Source organism: Phaseolus vulgaris, chromosome 7 (assembly GCF_000499845.2).
Source record: "Phaseolus vulgaris cultivar G19833 chromosome 7, P. vulgaris v2.0, whole genome shotgun sequence".
Classification (NCBI taxonomy): domain Eukaryota; kingdom Viridiplantae; phylum Streptophyta; class Magnoliopsida; order Fabales; family Fabaceae; genus Phaseolus; species Phaseolus vulgaris.
This window is the reverse complement of record NC_023753.2, coordinates 7,577,224-7,596,112: the sequence shown is the minus strand read 5'-3', so window position 1 is coordinate 7,596,112 and position 18,889 is coordinate 7,577,224.

Below are 18,889 nucleotides of genomic sequence, written 5' to 3'. Positions count from 1 at the left end.
ACGACGAATTTTTAAAATTCTCATTGTGCCTTTTTCTTCTTCATTTTGAAAAATAGTGTATGGTGAGGTAGAGGAAGTTCATTGTTGTGGTGAAGTTTTGCTTTTAGCTGTAGAAGAATAAATGAAAAATCTCATAGAAGCCAAGTGTCATAACTATCTAACACTAATATGGATATTAATATCCGCAGAATAACAAATTTCGGATAAAAATATCTGCAAGTCAAAAGTTCATTACGGATAAAAATATCCAGAAGGCAATAATGAACTACAGATAAAAATATCCAAAATTCAATAATGAACTACGGATATAAATATTTGGAAGGCAATACTCAACTACGGATAAAAATATTCGAAAGTCATGTTAGTGTACCTTGACTTCTTCGACGATGGTTCTTTCTCCGACTTTCGAAGCTGACTGTGGCGGCTGCTGCTCTGCCTGCGATGATGAAGGTCACTGACAGTGAAGCAATGAAGCAAACGAACGGAGACGAAGGTGGCTGACTGTGATGGTTGCCTGGTTCACGCACAAATGGAGAAGAAGAAGAAGAAGGTTGGGTGCAGATCACACTTAAGGTATTTTCAAATTCATTAAGGGTAGTCTAGTCTTTTTCTATATGCAATTGGGTGTCAGTATAAATGATCGGGTGCAGGGAGAATCAGCCATTGAAAAAATATATGACTAAACTTAGCAGAGTTTAGTATTTGGACGAGTTGTGAAAAAAGTTGAAATTGTATTACTAGCCTTTGTCACATAACATGTTTTTATAATTGATGCATCAACTTTTATTGGTTGGTTCATTCATGGTTAGTTTCTTGAGCTTCATGCTAAAAGCAAAAAAAGTTGAATAAATTTAGGTTCTCCTGGGAAGACTTGATTATTTATTTATTTTATTTTTTTAATTTTTAGCTTAGGGCATCATTTTGTACTATTTTTTTTGTCACAGAATTATGTGAATTCTTTGGGGATAATGTTGATGGGAATTAACTATTGGAAGAAATTGACAATTTCTTCTAGCTAAAATACACTCACAAATAAAAATTTAAAATTTAAATAAAAACACACAATAAATTTAATATGTTTCCACATCTCAAGACATAGTAAAAATTGTAAACACTCATACAATTTTTCTAGTAAAAACTGTAAACCTTCTCATGCAATTTTTTGAAAAAAAAGTTATAAATCGTTTTATGACAAGCAATTATCCAAGTCTTTATACATTTAAGAGACTTATTGAGATTCAAGAGACTTATTGAGTTCTGATGACAATTTTATATCAACTCTTCATTTTTATAGTAACTTTTTACTTTTTTTATTATTTATATTATTCATTACTCAATGTGGTTCTTTAATGAATATTCATTAACGTTAACATATCCTCCATTCACCAAAAGTCTCACATAAAGAAAGTAACTCTACAACAAAGCTTCAAAATCAACCATTTTTCTTCTTCTTTGTGCTTTGAAATGAACATTTCACATTTTGGCAACAAATTTGCTTGAACCATTATCGCTATTGGTGACTTGGAGATACTCCTTGACGATGACTCGTAAGTCATTGTTGTTGGATGCTCACCAATACACAAGGTGGAATTCATGACTAACACCACCCCCGAGCAAAGGTAGATCCCACCATATATGCATCAACAAAGTTATTGCACAAATATATCACTAACCTCTCCGAAGATGCAATACACAATGTTGATTTTTCTCATGTCTAACCGCTCTTCTTCCTTCCTTGTTAGAACCTCGACTCTAATGTGAGTATTAAATCACACAATAGGAAAATAATTTATTCTAACGAAAATCCACTCACAAATAAGAGTATACACTACAAGACAAAAAAATCATGAAATAGAAACTAATTTTTAGAGACCAAAATAATTAGTTGGTTTCTAAATTAGTTTCTATTATTATTAAATAATTTTTAAATTGTTATTTAATTAGTAATCAAAGTTTTAACTACCAATTATTTAGTTTCTAAATTTGGTAGCAAAAACTTTGGTTGCTAATTAGATACCAATTTAGAAACTATTTAAGGAAACTAATTTAGAAACTAATTTGTTTTTTAGTTTCTAAAATGATTTCTAATTTAGTTACTATTGTAAATAATTATTTTGGTCTCTAAAAATTGATTTTTATTTCATGATTTTTTTTTCAGTGATAACTTAAATAATAAACACAATAAATTTAATGTGCTACATGAATATTAACAAAATTATTATTGCTCAACATGTAGAGTTTTTAGAAAAAAACTACAAACATTATACAATTCTTTTGAAAAAAATTGCAAACATTCTTATGTAGTTTTTTTATGGAAAAAAGCTATGAATCTTCTCATGCAATTTTTTACAAAAATTACAAACATTTTCATGATTCACACAACTATGTAAGTCTCTCCTATAAGAGACTTGTTGAGTTGTGATGACAACTTTCATATCAATTCTTCATTTTTATAATATTTTTTTATTTTTCATACTTAATATGACATTTTAGTAAATATAGTAAATCTATCAAGGCATAGAAAGTGTAATTCAAGTAAATTTATAGTTTTTGAATTACAGATAAACTTAATATCTACTATCACCATCTTTTTTATTAAGATGCATAATAAACAACTGAAAATGAGTAAATCTATGTTTTTTTTTAGTTACAGATAAACTTAATGTCTTGAAAGATTTACACTCGAAGAACAACTCTAATTGACATTACGTTGCTTTAATGGTGAAATATATATAATATGCAATGTATTTTGAAGCAGTTTGCATAAAAGTAACATTTTCCTATTTATATTCTCATTCTTCGTTTTCTCTGCTAAATAATAATTAAATATTTAGTTACATCTCATACATGAGCAGTGATACGTTGATACGTATCCAGTCAAAACATCCACTTCATAATTTAATAAAATAATATTTTAATAATATTTAATTTAAAATATTATTTATTATAAGAAGTTGGTAAGTTGCTATTTTTTATTATTTACTTTATCAAACAAACTTTATTATTTTTTATATATGAGAGAAAATTGAAACCCTGTACGAAAATCATGTCCAAATTCATTTATATGAACACTTGCTTCAATCCTGTCCAGATTCATAAACATTCTTTCTACTTTCATTTCAATCACTTCAACCATTTTCTTTTTCAATCTCTTTCACTTCATTTTCTTTTTCAATCTCTTTCACTTCATTTTCTTCTTCACTTCTGCTTTCAACCAATCTCATTCTTCCACGGATCAATAGTTTTACTAAAAATTGTTTAACAAGTTTGTTCATAATTATTATTATAAAAAATAACTAAATAAAAAATAAATTTTAATATAAAAGATTATTAATATTATATTAATTAAATTATATTATTTTATATATTAATAATATTCATTAGTTTTATATGAAAACTTTTATATAAAAAAATATTAATAATATTATTAATATATAAAGTAATTATCATCAACTTATAAGTCATAGACTAAATTATATTTTCTTTAATTACTCCTATTTTTCTACTTTTTATTCATTCAATAACTTCAAGAATAAGTATAATACTTTTAAATGTAAAAAATTGTCAGTATGATATTTTCAAAATATATAAAAGATTAGATAAGATTTAAAAATAAATGAAATGTTAATTAGTGTATATAAAAAAATCCCTCAGCAATAATTTAGTCTACATGATATATACAACACATTCATAGGGTAATTTTTGAATTAACCATGTTTTTTACTTTAAGATATTTGCAGGTAATTAAATAATTTTTCTGTTCCAAAACAATTAAATAATTTATTGTGTTAATATAACTATCACATATATTTTTAATATTATAGTTGTAAAATTATATTATTTTATATTTTTAATATTATTCTCAAATATATTTTTAAAATTATATTATTTTAAGATAATAAAATGTAAAAACACATTCATGAAAGCATATGCATTTTCGAGTAAATAAAAAAAATTATTGTGAAAAATAAAAATTGTTTTCCAAATATTTAATACACTATATATCAATGTTAGAAATTGAAAAAAGTAGTCAAGTTAGATCTACATATTTACAATAATTACAATTAATTTTAAAATAAATATGTCATACAATGTTGACATTTTTTTTATCAATTTCATTATAATACATTTCCTTTTGCATAGCTAATTATTTGCATATATGGCACGTGGAATATTGTGGGAGCACATGCTTGACCGAGACAGACCATGTTATGTTACAATTAACATTATTGAAGGAAGAATATGTCATACATAACAAAATATATATATATATATATATATATATATATATATATATATATACTAATGGATCTTATTCACCATGATCTCCAACACACACATCATCTTTTTACATACCATGTTTGTGACAAGAACTTTTGTTTGAACTTGTTTGCACTCATTAAGTATGAAAGCAACTTCTTACACATGTTTTTCTTCTATTATTAAATACCTTACAATTAAATAGATCTAGTGGAAGAATAAATTTGTCATTTGGATTAACTATTTGATTTGATATATAAAAGGTTAATAAAATATGGGTTAAATATTTTTTTTTATATTAAAAATTGATTTTTGTTTTTGGTTTAAATTTTAAACCATCCAAATACTTATAGTATCTATACCTATATATAAAAGGGATTTCTCATTATAATTGTTGTTTGATGTACACAATTTTTTTCGATTTTGCCCTTATTTAGTATATCTCATCTTATTAATACAATGAAGTATTTTGTCATTTAATATGAATTACTTAAAAAATAAAATTATTTTTTAAATTAATATTAATATATGGTTTTTATTTGACTCCCACACTCTTCCATTAATTCCTTATTTTAACGTAACAACAGAAAGAAAGGGAGAACATACTCTCACACATTTCCACACCAAATCTCATATATCAAATAAAATAACCTTTATTTTCAATCACTCTCTGCACTCCGTTTTTTACTTTTCAATTTTGACCCATCTAAAATTATTTATGTATATTAAATTTGTATTATCATAAAAATTGAGTAAAAGAGGAAAATGCGGGTACACAGGCGCGGTTGCGTTTATGTTTCCGCTAGTAAAAATAATTGAAATTGGTCATTATGTATGTGAAATGATTGTTAATTTTTTTCAAATTTTTTTATTATTTTTATTATTATCTACTATGACTACTTTTAATAGGTTAATGAAGCAAAATCTCAAATTGAATATATTTCATATTCAAAAAGATATATTCCAATGTCATTATAAGCATTTAAATTATTAAAATTTGAATCGAAGAGAAAAATCAATTTTGTATTATAATATAAAAAACAAAAATATATTTATTCTTAAAATAACATATGGTTTCATCTTTAAGAAGAATGAATCTTATTTATAGAGTAGAATAAAATTTACAATTTTGCACAATAAGTTGGAGCTAGAAATTGCCTATATTGTTTTTTTAATATGGTAAATAATGATAAAACAACTATAAATATCTAGTACGAATTTTATCAAATGAAAAATGAAGCAATTTCTTAGTACTATGATAGTAACCACGAGTGCAATGACTCATAAGTCCATGTTATCTATTATTTTTTTATTAAAAAATAATTATGCTTAAGAAAATTATGAGTTTTTATTAAGCATGTTCTAAGAACATGTGTTTTATCATCTTTTAAATAATAAATATTAAATTTCAAGTTATATTCATAAAGATATAATTAAAACTTTTACTTTTTAGTTACTTATTTTTTAAAATCTCTTTTAGAATATTTGAATTTCTTTAATATTTTTTTTATAGTTTTCTAAAGTGACTTCTTATCACTTTCTCAATAAGATTTTAGTAATTAATAAGATTTTAGTAATTAATACTAAGTATAGATAATTTTTCCTAAACTACATTTGAACTAAGGAGAAATAAATATATTAAATGGAAAAATCGTATGAAAACTTATAGTGACTTAGTTTGAGTGAATATTTTGTTTATTGAATGAGTAGAGTTTGGACAAATAGAATGATGGTTGGACAATTTGTAACAAGTGTTTAATTTGCTATGTGAGCAAAGTGTTGACTTAACAGGATAATATTTTCTAAACTTTGAAAATATATTTTAAATGTTTCTAAAAGTTAATATTGTTTATCTCTTTCAGTATATTTTTATATTTGTCAATATATTGTATTTCAATGTTATTATAATGTAATGGAAGATTAATTGTAATTTTGTAACATTTAAATTGAGTTAGATGTATACATATGAATAGAAATTTATGATATGACATGTTGTATGTGGTGAACGTGGTTATTTTTAGGGAATGAATACTATGGTGAGATGTTTAGGTTATATTAAATTTGGGATTTTGAAGGAGACGATCATGACTCTACTAATTTTGGACTCACATAAAGGAAAATATTAGGTGGTGAAAGTTGGAAGAGGTTCTTATAACAGAGTATGTGGTGTGAAAAAGAACTATGTTAGTAGATCATAGGAATTTATCATGTCATATAAGTGGACCGATTTCCTATTATAGAGTTTTGTTGTGGTGACAACTTAGTGAAAGTAATATGATAGACGCACTCAAGTGTTTGTGATACATTACATTAGTAGCTTATAAGTTATAACATGATATGTAGCATGTTGGTTAAAATATATACACTTGATTTCTAATATATATTTAATAAATAAATCTAAATTGTATCAATTAAAGTACGTGGATGAGATGTGAATATAATATGTGTGTAAAATTTAATATATACATATACGAAAGTTTTTAAAATCCTATAGTTACCTTACTTTGTGATTGTGTTATTTATCAATTATGATGATTGTGTTACACAAGACTAAATAATATTGCGATAGAACAATTTCAACATAAATGAATTAAAAATAAAAAAAATAAATTATATTTCACATGTTGTTGTTTCCTTTTCTTAGAAAATGTGTGTAATATAAATGTAAATGTGTGTGTGTGGTATGTGGGTGTGTGTGTTAATGTAACGGTAAAAAAAAAAGAAATATTACCTTACAATAAATTAAAGAGATGAGTGAATGATTGTGTGTTAATGTAACTGTTAAAAAAAGGAATATTACATATACAATAAAATAAGAATGAGGTTGGATTTTTTACATACAAAGATAGAAGTAAATTAATTTTTTTAATATGTCAAATTAAATTTAGAATTTAAGTTGAAACATATCTTTTACCACTAAAATTAGATATTATTTATTTAATACCAACAATTTCACCATAATATTAATTATTTTTCAAAATTAATTAATACACAATTTGAATTAAACAAGAAAATTATTGCTATCTCAAAATTAATTAATACACAATTTGAATTAAAAACGAAAATTATTGCTATCAACATTTTTAATAAAAGAAATGTTGCTAAAATATTTCAATTTGCTTATATATTTAAAAAGTTTCCACATATACGCATCAATTTCAAATGTTGGAAAAAAAATAAAAATGATGCTATTTACTTGACAAACTAATGTTTTTTATTTACAGTAATTTTCAAATTAATTTAACTTCCAAATGTTATAATGATAAAATGACTTTTAGTGTACATTTTAATTTCTGAATAATCGAAATAAAATTTTATATTTTACTTAAAAAGTACAAATTATTATGTTTAATGTTAAAATTAAATTTTAAATTTTATTGAAAAATATGAGAAATAATGCATATATTGTGTATCTAGAATTTATTATTATATATTTTTATATCTGGGCTTACCTACACTTTTACAAGATTTTACTGGCAAATTCTTCTTGCACCTATGGTTTCATCCTGCATTCTATGAGGTGGTGAAATTATTATTTTATCCTTAAAAAAATAAACCCTAACAATACCCCTTTTCATCTTCTCACTTGCAACTCACTCTCTAACTCAATCCTCAACTCTTTGCAACTTTCTCAATCTCTCTTCATCATTATAATCAAACATTCCTCTAAAATCAACACAAAAATCATTCAACTATTTTCAAGAACAAACTATTGAATCTTATAATTTGATGTGGAAGAAACAGTTTTTTTTATCAACAATATAAAATAAAATAAATAAATAAATAAAAATCACTTGATGAGTGATCTAATCCTTGTACAAACCATACAGAAAAGAACAACATCTCCTCTAGACACTTATCATTAACTTCCTACTAGGACAAAAACTAAAACAAAAATACAGGCCAGCAAAGATCAAAACAAGAAATTCAGGAATAGACTAACACTTCATCCCAACCTTCTAAAAATCCTTAAAATTCAAAATCTCTTGATCAAATACATACAAACCAAAGAATCAAGACACCAATCTGAATAAGAAAAACAAACAAAAGCCAAAAGTCATGCTCATCGTCAAGCAAAAGCCAAAAGTCAATCTTGAATCCTAGAGACCAATCATGAAATCTCATCCTTCACACGCAATAATTTATTGGCTAAACCATCTAAAATACACAAATTTATTGGGGACAATAACCTTATAAAATACTCATGCAAGATTACCTTATCTAAAATATAAAATTTGTATTCTTCATTATGTAATCATAATATAAAATTTGTATTATGAATTGCGGAACTTGAAATACAAATTTCTTATTTTATTACACAATCAAAACACAAATTTGTATTCTACATTATGTAATCCGAAATACAAATTTTGTGTTATGAATCTAAAATGCATAAAAACATAAATGTTAACTTCTAGATTCATTAAAAACATATATCTATATTGAAGTCTTCACATCCCACATTATGATATTAAAAAAATGTCAATTAAAAAAAAAGTAATTTTGATTTTGATTTAAGTGTGGGGGTACAGTAGGAAAACATTGAGTTATAGAATTTTTTTTTGTCAAATTTACTATTTCTTTAAAACGACATGACTAGAGTGTGGAAAATATATCATGTTGGCCATAATTTTCCTATTCTACCCTCCCTCCTCTCAGTTCACGCATTTTAGCGTTAATCACTGACAATTTCCACATGTTCACAAGTTTTAGAATTTCACAAGTTTAATAAGATGAGAAAGTTATTATTATCTCAATTATTAATTCAACTGTGTTTTGGTGAGGCGAAGTTTCCTTTAAGCTTTTGAAGATTTTTATGCAAATTAAGCTCTTTCTCATATTGGACTTATTATTGATTAGATAATAAACAACTATCAGGTAAGTGGAGAGTTTAATCAAATTCTTGAGTCTACTTTAATATGGTCAACATGATATTTAATTTTTAATTAATTGTGTGAATTATTGAGTTATAAGATTATTGGTAAATTAACGAGATTCAGAATTACTTAAATAAGGGGTATTCTGTTGTTTTATTTTGATTTAAGTCTTGATAGTGTGCACATTGATTAGTAGATGAATTTTTTTGGTTTGAATTAGGTTGTAGTTGTGAATATTTTCGATTTTGATGAGAAATCTTCATATTTATAACACTTATTTTTTTTCAAATTAGGTATAAAAAGAGGGGTGTAAAAATATATATTTGTCGTGTCTCCATCTTCTCATATTCTTTTTTTCTTAAATTACTAAAATATTTATATTTTATTAAGTAATTTAAAAAAATTATCCTCATTATTCTTATCATTATTTTCGTTTCATCTGAAATCCCTTATTTATTTCTTTTGCCACATATTTTTTTATTCTATTAAGTTTGACTTGTTTAATATTCACAAAATTATACAATTTTTTTTTTATCTCTCAATTATTGTTAAACTTGTTTAATATTTAAAAAGTTTACTCGAATTAGTCATTTTACATCATATATATTTTTTTTTATGGTTTCGTTCAAATGATACATTTGTATTTCGTGGAACATAATTTCTAATTTCAAATGTTTTATCATTAAATTCTTAAAATATATGTTTATTTAATATTCAAATCCTTGAAAATATCATATTTTTTTCTTGAATTTTTTTAATAAAAAATATTTAATTTAATATTTAGAACATTAAAGAGACAAGTACCAGCATGATACTAATATACAGTGATGAGTTTTTAAAGAAAGATTCATCGAAAAGTTTAAATAACAATAAAACCTAAAACCTAAGTCAAATTCACAGAAGGATTAACACCCACCTCTAAACTCAAACTTCATTCTTCTATTTATCTTTTAAGACATTATATAAATTTTTTATTTTCTTTTTATTGTGTTTATAATGTAAATTTAACTCGAAGAAAGTAAATATACTATTCACATATAATACATTAAATTCAATATAATTGGATAAATAGTGAAATGGTGATCAAATATGTGGTAATATTTTAGTGAAGAAACTTCATATAATTAAAAAATAGTCTCTTTTTAGGAAGAAGAGAGGTAAAGTCTAAAATAAATTATAATTTTTTTAAATATTTTAAAAAATAAATAATAATATTAGGCTTAAATAACATACAATAGCACTTATATTCGTATCTTTAAATTATACTGTCTAACTAATAGAAATAATAGCAAATAAATTAGTATTCCGCAACAAAATTTCTCACCTCATAATTTTAATTGATATTAAATAATTTATTAAAGAAGCATAAAATAAATTTGGAGCATAAAACAAATGTCTTATTTACCTTGTGGTTTACCAAAAGAGATAAGAAAGAAAAGAATTTGGTGGACCTTAAAAAAAACTAGGTCCAATCTCTCAAAATATATACGAATTTTATTAAAAAAATATTTTAAATTTAATTAAATTTTATAAAATTTGTTGTTGATGTTTATCTTGAAAATTTTCAACTTTAACTATATATTTAAAAAATAGATTATTTTTTCCTATCACTGTTCTTTTCATGCATCTTGGTAAGTAATTATTTTCTCACATAGCTATTGCATGTGTTATTAGCAAGTTATGACAAGGAGAAGAAACTATGAGACTTTGGGTAGGACAAATTCCACACAATATCACTTGTCACAACAAGTGAATTCTAAATCCCATAAAGTAATTGGGGTGTGTACCTATTGTTTTATATTACCCAATTTAATTATTGAATGTGGAAAAAACTCATCTACATTTATTCTGTCCACTCAATTAATAAAGCTACCAATTATTTAGTCTTTCTTTGATTTCTTATCCTTCTATAAATTATTGAGCTATGGCAATAATATTTTTATCATTTCTCTCTTTAACTTGCATTAAGAAGGGATAAAAAGGAAAAAACATCATGAACTACTTCCTTAATTGTAATCTTGGATAAAGTTATTTATCCTCTTGTAAATTTTTTTAGTTCCTCAATCATTCTTAACTAGTCTTTTAGTCTATGAACTTTATTCGTTAACAAATTTTGTAATTTATATTTAAATATTTTTAAAAACAACAAATAAATAAGAATTCCGTGTAAGATAAGTATATGATTTTTTTGACAAACATTCAAATAAAATTTATTTGTAATTAACATCCACATAAAACAAACACACACAACAACAATTAAGTTGTTGATACAAGTCCAACTATCACAACACATCAATAACCAAATTAGAAGAAGATTAGAACTACATTCAAAATCAAATTAATACAACATAATCCGTGTTTATCCATCAAAACATCCACATGTGTAAATCAAATTCATCATTATATAACTCCTTCCAATACAATTTTTTAACAATGTTTTTTCCATAAAAATCAATGAACACTATATTTCATTTATATATAATCTAGGATTCAATCCAATATAAGTTTCCAACTTTTTTCATCTTCAACATATCATTTAACTTAAATAAACTTAACTATTAAATTAGGTACCTCTAATTTGAAATATTTTACCCTTGAAGACAAACATATAGAGAATAAAAGAAGAGGTAGAAAAATCTTTGCATACTTTCACAAAACTTGGATTTAAAAATCAAGCATATTAATGAAAATTTTACTAGTATAAATCCATTTTTTTCGGCTTCAATCATACATGCAAGTAAGAAAGCCACATGATGCACAAGAAAAAACTTATAAAACTAAAGATCAAAAGGGAAAACTTTACTCAAATTAATAGTATAAATAGTAGAATTTGGCATATTATTTGACTTTTACTATACTTTTATATCAATAATTTTTTAGTCTATAAAATAATGTCTAATTTAATTAATATAAAAATTAATTATTTTTTATTTTTAAAATTAGTTTTTATTTTATAGTGATAATTAAATTTTGTAAAGAAAAACGAAAAGTTTTATAAAGAAATTGAATTTTAAAAATATTGTATCTTTATAGAGAAATAAAAAAAATATTATATTACTTCATATATAAGTGATATATATATATATATGTATATATATTTGAATGAGAGAGAGGGAAAAGTAAATGTGGGAAGTAACCTCACCAACTCATGACACAAATATAAACGTTATTCATTTAAAAATACTGATGCCATTGGACCTATACTATCTCGTTGTTTGCTTCCCATTATAACCTGTGTCTGCACTTTGTGCACAATGTTTCCTGTGGGGCGAAGAAGTTTTTGGGAGTAAAATTAAAAAAATAGTGTTTCGAAACTGAAATTACTTTCAACTTTATAAGAGTTAAAAATATTGAGATTTTTTTTTATTGGTTATCAATATTTTGATTCGGTTTACATGCTTTGTGATTTAGTTTACTCTTTGCTGATTTTATATTTATATCATGATTAAATGTATGGGATATCTCATACTTTAGAGATATGTACATTTTATATGAAATATAAGAGAATATAAACCTGAATTTATAAAATTAAGTTAGACTTAGTATGGTATCAGAGTCCTTTAAAATTTATTTTAACGAGAGTTTGTTGAACTTATCCGATCACCCGCTATCGGATCGTTATCAAATAACTCACAAATATATAGTCACATGCATGATAATTTTGGTGTGACGAGATGTGTTTGGAGATTCTACATCAATTAAAGATAATAATATTTCATAATATATAAATAAGTACAAATTTCATCTCTTACAACGTTATTTTTTATTATATTTTTGCTTTATTTAATGATTTTACATTATTTAAAAATAAAAATGATAAGTATTTTAAATATATATTTGTTTCTTAATTTTTTGAAAAGATAAAAATTTAACAAAATTCTGAATTTCAAAGATGATAATATTTCAAATATAACATTAATAATATTATCACAACAACATAATTACATATGTGTTAGATAAAGTAAATTTATTGGTAATAATCCACAAAATCATACATTATAATTAAAATATGAAATAGAATATAATCCAAGATATAGTAAACCTTAAAATTTAAAGAAATCTCATTTAAGGAGGGGAAAGAAATTTGCTCTATCTTCTTTTATAAATATTATAAGGACCGAGAAAAATAATTTTAGAGCAGAATTAGTATAATTAAAATGATATCTAGATATTTTATTATTAAAGTTAAAAGAGCATATAAATAGAAAGAATCATCATTTTTCTAAAAATTTCTTTTTTCCTTTTCTCCGTCTCCTGCCTTCTCTCTAAGATTCTCCTCGCTCATCAGTTTGACAATCAGAATCCGCCATTAGACTCCTGACAGTGAACTCTACAAGATTGTCCCACTACAAGAAAATCATGAAATAGAAACCAATTTTTAGAAACCAAAATAATTAGTTACAATAGGAACTAAAATAGAGACCATTTTAGAAACTAAAAAAAAAATTGGTTTCTAAATTAGTTTCTATTATTGTTAAATAGTTTTAAAATTGGTATCTAATTAGCAACTAAGGTTTTAACTACCAATTATTTAGTTTCTAAATTTGGTAGCAAAAACTTTGGTTGCTAATTAAATACCAATTTAGAAACTATTTAACAATAATAGAAAATAATAGAAACTAATTTAGAAACCAAATTTATTTTTAGTTTCTAAAATGGTCTCGAATTTAGTTACTATTGCAACTAATTATTTTGGTTTATACAAATTGGTTTCTATTTCATGATTTTCTTGCAGTGTCCGATCAAAATATTAGATAGAGTAAGTTCATTCTTGGCTCCTTTTCCTTTGAGTTAGTTTTGATCTGGTTAGGTTTGCCTTTAGTTTAATCTTGCATGTGATACTTTTATTTTCAAAAGTAGTCTCTGTTAGCTCATGATCTTAACGGTATAGTTAGATTTGTGATCAAGACTCTTTGGTGTAGGTTAAGTGACCTTTAAGATTTTGGTAGATGTGGAGCTTTTATTGAATATCTGTTCAAGTTCAAGTAAGGGAAGCTAGTTTTAAATTTCCAATAGAACATTGGGCTAGAAGATCTGGATGAGGGGGTGACGTGGTCACCAGTCTCAAATTTTCTTGCAAGATTGTCTATTTTAAGACTAAAGTAATATAATTTTGAATATTATATAGTGATTTTTAAGGTGAATAAGTTAATGAAAGTGTTTGAATGGTAATATAAATGAGTTTAATTGTATTTGAATAGTCTATTAAAGTAATTAAGATGTGATGCTTGGTTTGGAAAGCATATATGAGTATCAACTGTCAATGTAATGTGTAGATTTATAAATTTATGAATTGAATGAAATATTGGTTTTGAATTTAAATAGGTTTATGCATAAATTTTGTGCATATCTCGCTTAGGCGAGATAATTCTTGCTCAAGCGAGAATAAAATAGAAAGATAGGGTGCTCTCGAGTCCACTCTCGCTTAGGCGAGACCTAGGATGAAATTTCGGGTGCTCTCGGGTTAAATGTTGCTCAAGCGAGGAAATTTTCGCTTGAACGAGACCCATTCTCACTCAAGATAATCTTGTAAAAAAACTATTATTTTATATTTGCTTTTAAAAGGTTGGTTTATTTATTTATGTATAGTTTTACTTATAAATTATGTAAACTTTTATTTTATGTATATTTAATTGAAAATTTCTTTAATTTAGATATTTATATGATTAGTAAATAAATTGTTATGTATTTTGGAAATTCTAAACTTTGGTATGATTTTATTGTTTGATGTTGGATATTGTGAGATTCAGAATATGAATTTTAATAAAGACATAGTATTTTTCAGGAAATAAAATATCCTGTTAAGATTGTTTAGGATGTGCATTGACCAAGGATTCGTCTAGAATGAGATATCCTGACTCTCCTGAGATAATGGAATCATATATATGAAATTATTCAGGTGGCGAAAGTCGAATGAGGTTCATATGAATGAGTATGTTTTTTGAAAGATAACTAACTTGACCTGTTATATCAGTTAACCCTATCATACTAGGAGAAAGATGATATTGAGATTATTTATGTGCATAACTGTATGGATTTCACAGTGATATAGTATGACAGGTGTAGATCTCTGAGTCTAAGTCAAGGCACGAGTCTTATGGAAGTATAGTCAAATGTCTATGTGTTGTGAATCAGTAGAAGTCTGACATGTGAAATATGAATTATGAATTTTAATAGACACCTGATGATTTGAGAAATTGTATGAAACTTGATGAATTATGTTTATTAACTTGAAATTGAAATTATATAAAAAAAATTATATAGCTAGCTTACCCTTTGCTTTGTTTTGTGTTTGTTTTCTTTAATCTGTGATGATCGTGTTACTTTACACGGGAACAAATGAAGTTGTAGGTGATAGAACTCCTCAGTGAGCAACTAGAGAAACAAATGTCTTTATTCAGAATGTTTTGTTTGTAATATTTTGTGTATATATTAAAATCCCTAAAAAATGATATATTTTAAGATAAAATATTAGATAATAGTATATGTTAACGTGTCTTTTATTTTATTATATATAAGTAAAATTTATGATCTCTTCTTTGTTTTCTTTCTCCATTATACTAAAGAACTGAAATATATGAATGTTACATGCATATGTCTTTGCATTTTTTATTTTATTTCTAACTTCAAAGTCGAAATAATAAATAGTTAGCTTTATTTTATAATATTTTAAATATATATGATTCTAACAAGTAAACCAAACATGTTCTAAATGAAAATTTCCATGTTCCTACTATTTACACGTGATCATGTCTGCTCCAGAGTTGGAGCATTGAAGGTAGGAACGGAAGGACAGAACAATAAGATAAAAAAACAATTTTAAAATATGTGCTCCACACATACATAAAATAATCATAGGTCAGATTTTGAGTTTAATGAAGGGTCCCATATATAAATTGTAGTAGGTTCATATTTCAACATTATTTGGAACCCCTGGACCCTACTTTATCAGATCATCTTTTGCTTCTCTTCTTTCTCATATAATCTCTTTTTATTTCTCTTTTATTAATTCTTTTTTCTTATCATCAGTAAAAATAAAGAAAAATATATTCTAACCATATATTTCCTGTTTTGTATATATAATTAAAAAATAATGAGAAATTAAAATCTAATTTATGTACATTTAAAATATTTTTTTACTTCACTCACTCCAAAGAGAGTGAAGATTCTGTTATATTATAGGTAAGACTCCTGGTGTTTCTTTGACTCAATTAAATTCACTGTGATTGAATTTATGACCCGACACATACCATTCAAATCCTCACCCAGTCTAAATTTGAATTGGGTATGTCGAAACTAAATTAAAAAAATTAACTTTTTTTTCATATATAAAACATATATTCAACAAAATTAAACTAAATATCACTTAAATCAACAAACATTCAACAAAATAATACTAATTATTGTTAATTAGGTTTAATATGTAAGTGGAATGTGTTTCCATTTCTCGATCTCTAATTAATTATTATATTTTGATATCAAACAAAACATTAAAGAAAAAAGTGGCAATAACTACTTGCTTTATTGAATGCACCTTATGTAAAGCATCATTTGTCTAGATCATTGAATGATGGAAAGTCACTCCTTTCAATCTCTTCACCATCTTAAGATCTATATGTTTACCTAATTTTGGAATAAGATTAACAATTTTGAGGTTTATATTTAAGTTAATTTTACATGCAAATTTTTCAAATTAACTTCATTATATTCACTGTCATTTTGATAAAATCAGAACGAAATTCTACCTAATACTAAAACAAATATAAAGGTATGTTGTTAATTTATTTTGTGAAATTATTTATGCTCCAATTAACAAACAAAAAATCTGCAGGGTGGGTGGCAAATCTAGTATTTTATTTGATGTTTATAAAGTTGTTTGAAGTTCTAATATTCAAATTTGGAATAAAGATTCCATCAATCGGGTCCAACTAGACAACTTGAAAGTGAGAAATCCGACTACAGTATTGTGATGTTTAATGAAAGCTACCAGCCCCTACATGCAAACATTTTAAAAAGAGTAATCTTATCAGATGATTTTAATTAATATTATCTATACAGCTAAATTGGGCTATTGCATAAAATGGTGCAATTCATTTTGGATTTTACTAAATAGGAAAAAAACAATTATTAATGTTGGTAATTTGTTGGTATCTCGTCATTTTGATTTGTTTTAGTGGAATGACGGATGAAGTTTCTGTCAAGTTATGTCAGGAACTGTTTCGAGAGCTGTTTTATTTTTTAGATGTTTTAAAAATGTTATGTAGTTAAGCTGCTCATATTTTTTTTTATAAGGGTTGAATCACATAAAAAAAAAATGTGGATAATTTGTATTTTGATAACACAACTTTACTTGAAATTTGAAAGTAATTGTATTAATGTTATATGATTTTAATGCAAGGAGATGTTTATGAAAACAAACGTACTTTAATATAGATATAGTTCAAAAATAATATTTAAAAGCTGGTGTAATTTAAAGACAACTTTAATTAGTATTGATTTTTAGAGTTTTATTGAAATAGTATGGATTATGTATGAATTCAGTGTAAAATAAGAATAATTAAATTTATATTTAAATCATTGTTAATTGAGATGTATGAATACTTAATATCTTAATAAAATGGTGTAATTTTTTATATTCAATATTTTGTGAAAGATTCATATTAACATATTTATCTAAATACTACATCTAATTCATTAAAAACATATTGAAAATTCATCCTTAACTTCTTACATTAGGATAAATCATACACCTATTTCATAATTCTCATAAATTAAATTTTTTCAACTTCTCACTAATTAATGCTTTAATTTACATGATCATATAATTAGAAAAAGCATAAAATGCCTTATTTTCTTAATGAATTTCATCCTTTAATACTATAACCCTTGGGTTTCAATAATTTCCTACTATCATCCTGTACATGATTAAAACATTTTACATTTATTACATCAACAATAATTTCCATACTGATCTCATGCCTACTTTATCTTATTCCCACATTTAAGTACAAAGATATACATATATGTTTATTATTTTAATAACATATTATTTACACATTTAAATAAGCATACTATTGAGTAGATACTAATACTAATTCCTTTTATTTAGAGATAGCATGCCTATACGTAAATCTCTCCTCACAAAAAAATCTTATCCATCAATTTCAAGTCTTCAAATATGAAATCTTACACCAACAGCCTCTCTCATTTACAAAATTATATATTTATATATATATATATATATATATATATATATAAATAAGACACTTATTAAGATAAAAAAAATCTCATCGACTATATTTGATTATCAATTGTTACCTCTTAAAATATGCAATCTCACTATATAACAATATTTTGGTTATTTAAAAAAAAAAATCAAAGAAACTAAAAATTTAAAAGCATGAAATTTAGTAAAATAAAAATATGCATCTAATATTTTTTATTCATTAAATTTATTTCTACAAAATATCAATTCTTTACTGTCATATACTTTTAACCAAAGGCGGCAACCTAGATTGAACAGAAGGAGAAACATTCCACTGATTTTAAAAATTAAAGATCAAATAAAACCTTTTAATAAGAAAGAGATAAAACTAAGTAAAATAAATAAGAGAAAGGTAATTTATTAGAATTAGATCGGATGGATAATAAATCGCGCAAGTCATTTTTATTTATTTTTATCGATAATAACAATTAAATATAAAATGTGAATCACTTCAGAGGTGGTTCAACCCTTATACATAAAACAATAC